Source organism: Lepidothrix coronata, unplaced genomic scaffold (assembly GCF_001604755.1).
Source record: "Lepidothrix coronata isolate B3197 unplaced genomic scaffold, Lepidothrix_coronata-1.0 Scaffold88, whole genome shotgun sequence".
NCBI lineage: Eukaryota > Metazoa > Chordata > Aves > Passeriformes > Pipridae > Lepidothrix > Lepidothrix coronata.
The window spans coordinates 2,434,628-2,441,152 of record NW_016690268.1 but is presented as its reverse complement, the minus strand read 5'-3'; the positions used below and the strand labels follow the sequence as shown (position 1 = coordinate 2,441,152).

At 39.3% G+C, this 6,525-nt stretch overlaps 1 protein-coding gene across 1 annotated transcript in view; it reads right to left on the bottom strand.

Annotated features, from left to right (window-relative positions):
- HS6ST3 (heparan sulfate 6-O-sulfotransferase 3) overlaps nt 1-6,525 on the bottom strand; it is a 296,532-nt gene that overhangs the window by 66,629 nt on the left and 223,378 nt on the right. The gene's annotated exons all lie outside the window — the stretch shown is intronic.

Genomic DNA, 6,525 nt, shown 5'->3' with positions numbered 1-6,525 from the left:
TCATAGATGCCCCTGGTCAAAAAGGACTGACAAAAGTCAGAGGGTCCACAAAAACTTTAAAAATTTTATTAGTAAACTATACACTTGCCTTGGAAATTGGTTTAAGTTAATCCCTTTATCTTCTAGTATAAACACGTGGTGGATTTTCTATAAGGGGTAGAGTGAAAGAGAAGAGAGAGAGATATTAAAGGGAAGGAAGGAAGGAAGGGAGGGAGAGAGGGAGGAAGGCAGGAAGGAAGAAAGGGAAGGAAGGTAGGAAGGCAGGAGGAAGGCAGGCAGGCAGGCAGGCAGGCAGGCAGGAAGGAAGGTCCCTAGTCCTGGCTCCAGTGTTGATCCAGCTCGATGGGGTGTCCAAGGTCCTGGCAGAATGCATGCAGGCTTTGTGGGGGTACCTTTTTATAGATAGGTTTCCCCACCCTGGTGCTAAGTTTCTTGCTTTCTACGCAAATTGGTTATCATGAGCAGTTCATTCTTCTAGACCTTTCTGAAAATGGGTCGGAGAGCTTCAAGGCTGTTTGTTGATCTTGATCCTCTCTCTTTGGGTCAGCCTTTGGTCCATGCCTGCTTCTCAACCTCATTCCTGGACTTGAACTGTACTGTGTTATACTTTTCTTTCTCCCAGTGTGTTTTTACCAACAATCTTTGGTTGGCTCCATGCCTATCTAGCTTGTCAGTGTTTGAGACATACACATTAGCCCCTTATCTTCTAGGCTTTTACACAGTGAAAGCTCCAGCTCTGGCCAGCACATCATCAATAGAATTGCTAATTAAATTACAAGGTCAGATTGAAATCTCTCCATTCCAATATAATGAAGTACATAACCTTTGGAACCTGACAAAACTGAGCTAAAAGTAATGGAAACATAAACCACTTTATTTCTCAAATTTCACTTTTTTACTTCCCTTTTTTCAGTGGATGAAGCTGATCTTGTGAAGTCTGTGTGAGTTTTATTATAAGTTTCAGAAGAACTGGGGGTTTGAGTCATGAAGGATGCAATTTTCAGCAGAACTCAGTATGCAAACTAACAAGAAATTTGTATCAGGGCCTCAGTTTAGAGTTCCGGAAAGCTGAACTGAACCAGCTTTGGTTTGACCAGATATAAAGTTGTAGCAATAAAATCTGGATAATAAATTCAGCTTGTATGGATGTTATTCTATATACATCTAGTAATTTCTCTTAGAAGGATGAAAACAAACTGTGTAAGACACTTGCATAGAAAGTAGGAGTCATGCCAGAAAGACATACTGGTTCACACATACCCATGACTGAAACAGCTATATTGGTACAGAAATCTGTCCTTAGATTACAGTGTGTAAGAAGATGCTTTTTCAGTACTCCAAGCTACTGATCCTTCATAGTTCTTACAACTCAGCACAGCTCTAGCAGGAAAGATTGAGAAAAAGTCATGGGATTCCACACCACAGTGGTTAAGGTCACCCTTGTAAAATCACAGTCCTTTCCCTGTTTAATTCAGAGTAAGGACATAACCTAAACCTTCTCCATCCTGTTCCACATTGCTATCATTATAGGGTAGTTCACCAAATCCTTCCTGCTGGAACTGTCCTATTTTATAAGACCGATTGAGAGCTTGTATATGCAGAAAAGAGACTGACCTTTAGGCAAATAGATTATTCATTTAGAGCTGGCAAGGGTCAAATTGCTACACCAAAGAATTTAATATGCAGTGAGTGTGGAAGAACAGAGGGAGGAAGACCTGACTAATGAATTCATGCACTTACACAGTGAGGGCATTAGGTACCATGTTATTACACACACCATGAATTGTTTTTCCTGTTTTGATCTAAACTGTTTGTTTTACTAAGGTTTTACTTGAACTGCTATTTTCACTTGAAAATATTAATTTTTGATGAGTGAACATTTTCTTATAAATGACTTTCCAATATATTCTCAGTCTCGTTTTAGATGGATATCTGTCACATTCTGAACAATCATTACAGCCTCAGACATTTTCCCATCTAAATGCTAACTAAAGGTGATACTGCCTACTTAGAAAAGTCAAATGAAGTCATAGCCCACGTTACTGTAACAGCAATAAAAGGGCAAGAAAATGAGGAGCTGTGCTATTAAACATGATGAAAATAATAAATGTAGAGTTTGAAAATGGGCTGGGAAGTATTTTGAAGTGCAAGCATTTTTCTTTTCAGGCTAGAACAGAGCTTGGTAATGAGAAGCGAGGTGCCAGAAGCAGACACATTGCACTGAGACACGCTGGAACCGGTGGATCTTTCCTGCCTGCTTACTTCAGATTAGGCAAAGAGGGTAATGACCTCTCTGCAGTGCACTCAGGCTGAAAAAACTACCACCTACTAGAGGACAAGTCAGATTTCAAGGAGATACTGGCACTTTACAAAGAAGATACTGGAATTTTGCTATACTGATCACTTTTATAGGAATGGTTGAAAGTGGATATCAAGGTCTTTTATAGTCAGGCAGTAAAAAAACAGAACTATGTGAGAAAATCTTCCACCATAGCTGCAAAATGTATCTGAAGCCAGAGAAAAAATCCAAAAATTTCTAAAAACAGAATGAAAAAGTGACTTCTTTCTTCTTGGGGAGTTATATCTCTCTTTATAAAAAAGACAAGAAGAAGCCCCCTCAATTTTCATAGTGTCCTTGCTCAGATACATCCTTAGGGCTCAGATTCACCCTCCTACAATAGACTGCTTGTTGGTATCTGGCACAAGGTTGATCAAGTATTGTCTACATCCTGGCCTTGCTGTGAGCTACACTGAGCTAATCATCTAGTGTGCAGCTACCCACCTGCTGGTCTCAACCTGCCCCTGCAGCCCTTCCTCAAAGGAGGAGATGGAACCTTGTTACACTTACCCAGGCTAATCCCACATTAATCACAGGAGCTCTGGTAGCCTGGGTGTTATTTCCCTCCTCACACCTCTACAATGTGCAGTGATACACATAAGAAATAATGAGTCCTGAAGGACAGCAGCTGATAATGTGCTCTTGAGCTTCCTCAGTGAGGACCACACCTTGGACAGACAATTTCCTGTAAAGGCAGTTCAACTCCTTGGCTTTAGGAAAAGAATATGCAAGATGCAAAATGAAGGCCAGTCCATATGCCAAATTTTTATCCATTTAAATAACATGAGGGAAAAAAGAAAGTTTGGCTGCTATGGTGCAAGATTCTGTGCAGACAAGCCCTAACATGATAGTGAGGAAAGGAGGAGAGGAGCAGTCACTTACACTGAAAATAACCATCAGCTACTCTCTCCACTGTTTTACACAGTTACTTTCAACTAATTTACTCAGAAACCATAACCACCCATCTTGTCACGGCAGACATTAATTAGCTAAAACATTTACAGAGTTTATTGCAGTCAGTCAAACATTTCAGTTCAGACAAGCAAAGCAGCCAAGGTAAAATGGACTGATGCAAGCCACTGGGTGTTCTTCAGAAGCAAGTCAAAGGCTGTAAAATAAACTCCAGGAAGACCCATGAAGGAATACAACCCCTGGCACCCAGGAGTGAAGCACGCATCACTGACACTGCCCTCAGCAGCAGGTGCACAAAGCTGCAGCGTATTGAATTAATAAAGAAAACCAAGACACTGCAAGCCTTAATTTTCCCTTCAAGAAAATGAACATAGGAGCTTAGCATACTCCGGGAAGTACCAGGGTGCTGTAATTCAGATGCTGTACCTTTGAAACACTGGAACTTCTGCAGAGGAAAAGACAATTCAGTTTGTACAGTCCTTTATTTTTAATTTGCTATCATGCAGTGGCTAATTAATTCTAGACTTATGGTTTTACGAATATAGTATCCAGTCTGGCTTCTCAGTCTTAATACCCTTTCAATACATTTACTCTCTCTGTTTTCCTGTTATCTACATCAGCTTTCAAGAAAATTACATTGGTATTCCATACACTTTGGTGTTTCTAACATGACAGTTTTCTTTGTTTCTTCTTCAACAGATTTGATAAATGGTGGCTTTACAATCCCCCTCTCAATAACTGTTCACATTAATGTAGTCCTTCTTTACTCCCCACTCCTCCTAAGGTCATTGGCACACCCTGGATCATGTCCTTTTTCCGACTCTGGCTTCGCCATTGTTGTGAACTTGCATATTTGGTCAAAACCAAATCCTTTCTTGGCTTTCTGTAGGGGTAAGGCTATGCAAATAGATAATATGAGGCAGTCTGTTTCAAGACTACAGAGTTTTGCATATGTCACTCTAAAATTTAAGAGCCATCTTGCCTTGTGGCATCTTTGAACCCCTTCACCTCAAACCCATTACTTACTCTAGCTGAAAGAAGCTTCACTTCCTATTAGTTTTGATCCACTTCATAACAAATCAGAATTAATGCAGACTAGGGAAGCCAGAAGAAATCAGAAATTAATTTCCAGCATCCCGACATACAGCCTCTAGGTAACTTATTTGACTTGGTCCCCAAGACTGCTACAAGCTGCTAAGAATTCAGTGGACAAAATGTTGTGACCATAACTAAAAGGAAACAACTGAAAGAATGCAAATACCCTGATCTGATTTAGGTTTAAACAAGGACATAGACATTAGGAAAGGATTTGATTTGTGGTAAACATGAAAAGAAATAAAACTAAGTGTGTGTGTTGCTATCTCACGACCTACTGTGCAAACATCGCTGTAGGCACAGTGGGTTTTATCACTCATTAGTAAATAAGTTAAAAATAAGATGGTTGGGAAACTGCTGATTGATGAGGAATAAAATAACATGACATAAACATCTGTCTCGCAGTCTAATATGTGTTAGTAAAGGAAGGCATTGCTAAGGCACTTGAATGCTCAATGCACTGATGAGATAGTGATTAGATGGGAAGAGTGTAATGCAACTACAGCTGCCATTCCCTTTCCCACATGGGGAACGTTACAGAAATGTGGGTCTGGATTGTTTACTTCCAAAGTGTCTTTAATCCCCAAAGACTTGCACATGGCACAAACCTTCTTTCCATATAAAACTCTGCTCCCAAGCTACAATGCTCTCAGGCTCTTGCTTGCAATGAATCTCTCCTTTACTGGAAAAAACTTTCTCAGCTACAGACAGTAACAGCTGACATGCCCTCTCACCTCAGGTATGTCCAAATCTACCTTGTCAAACACACAGACCAGCATGACAAGGAGCTCGTAATGCTTAAGTGCTTAAGAAAATTATGCCACACAGGTATCCCTACTTCATTAAAAAACTTCCCTGAAACAGGAGCGACACACAGACTCTTCCACTAAGTAATCTCCTTCAGTGGTTTCCTCTATCAATCTTCACACATGAAGAATTAAAATCACTACAAATTTTACTACTGAACACAATAATTTGTTTAATTTTCATCCTCTATGTACTGAATTCAATTTCTGTCCTCCAAAGAGGACAGAAATGCAATTCCTCCTGCACCCTGCTCCTTTGGTCTATCTTCACATAGAGAAGAAAGGCTGCATTTGCAATGACCATTTCTCTATTATCCGAACCATAATGATAACACACAAATACAAAATAGCCTCACCCTTTTCCCCAATTAGACATCAAAATACCGAGCAAGTATCTAGCACCGTCAAACAGCCTGTCCCCAGAGCTCATACAGTGATTTGGGTCTTCCATACTTTGAGAAATAAATATGAATAAAACTAAAAAGCTGAATAAATACATCCTGTAACAGATGCAAACCATTTTCAACATGTTAGCATTTACCTCAGATTGTAATACACTCATTCAGATTTTTAATAGGCTGATTTCAGCCAGAGTTATGAGTAAAAAAGATATAGATTTTTGTATTTCAAGAATCTACCTGCTTTCTGTGGCCACACCTCTAAAAACTAAGCTCTTTGCTTATGCAAGAGTAGAGAAAAATATTAGTTAATATCAAAAATATTAAAACTTGGCTCAAAAAGAATTTGATTTTATATTTTAGTTAAAGAATCAGTAAGGGAATGAAACAGAAACAGTATTTTCAAAATATAGAGTATAATGCCATACCACACAATACTCCACCTGAAAAACAAATGCACACACAATGGAAACTCTTAAAAGAATATAAATGAAGATTGCTTACAGATAATAAGTGAAAAGAGTATGAAACAAGGAAAAATACAGAAGAGTTCAGAATGGTACTGATGTCTTGGATTTATGTAACAACCTCATTTACAACTTAAAAACAATAAACAATACACGAAGCTTTAAATTGACATATTAAATGGCGAGTCAGAAGCAGACAGATCAGGAGAGAAAAGAATGAACAGAAAACTCTACCTAGGCAGAATACAAGAGACAGACACCTAAGACAAATATGCACAACTGCTACACCAAAAGAGACAGAGACCACAAAACCGTGAATCAAAGTAGAGGCCAGCAGAGAAGAGCAAAGTAAGATTAATTTGCCATGCAACATGGCAGTAGTAAAGGCACAGCAGATTGTCACTTTGCACCGACTGAGCAAACACTGAGAAATCTGCAGCCAAACCCACATCTGACCAAACCAACACCACAAATAGCTGCACCTTACCCAGTGTTCTGTTTGTCTTTTA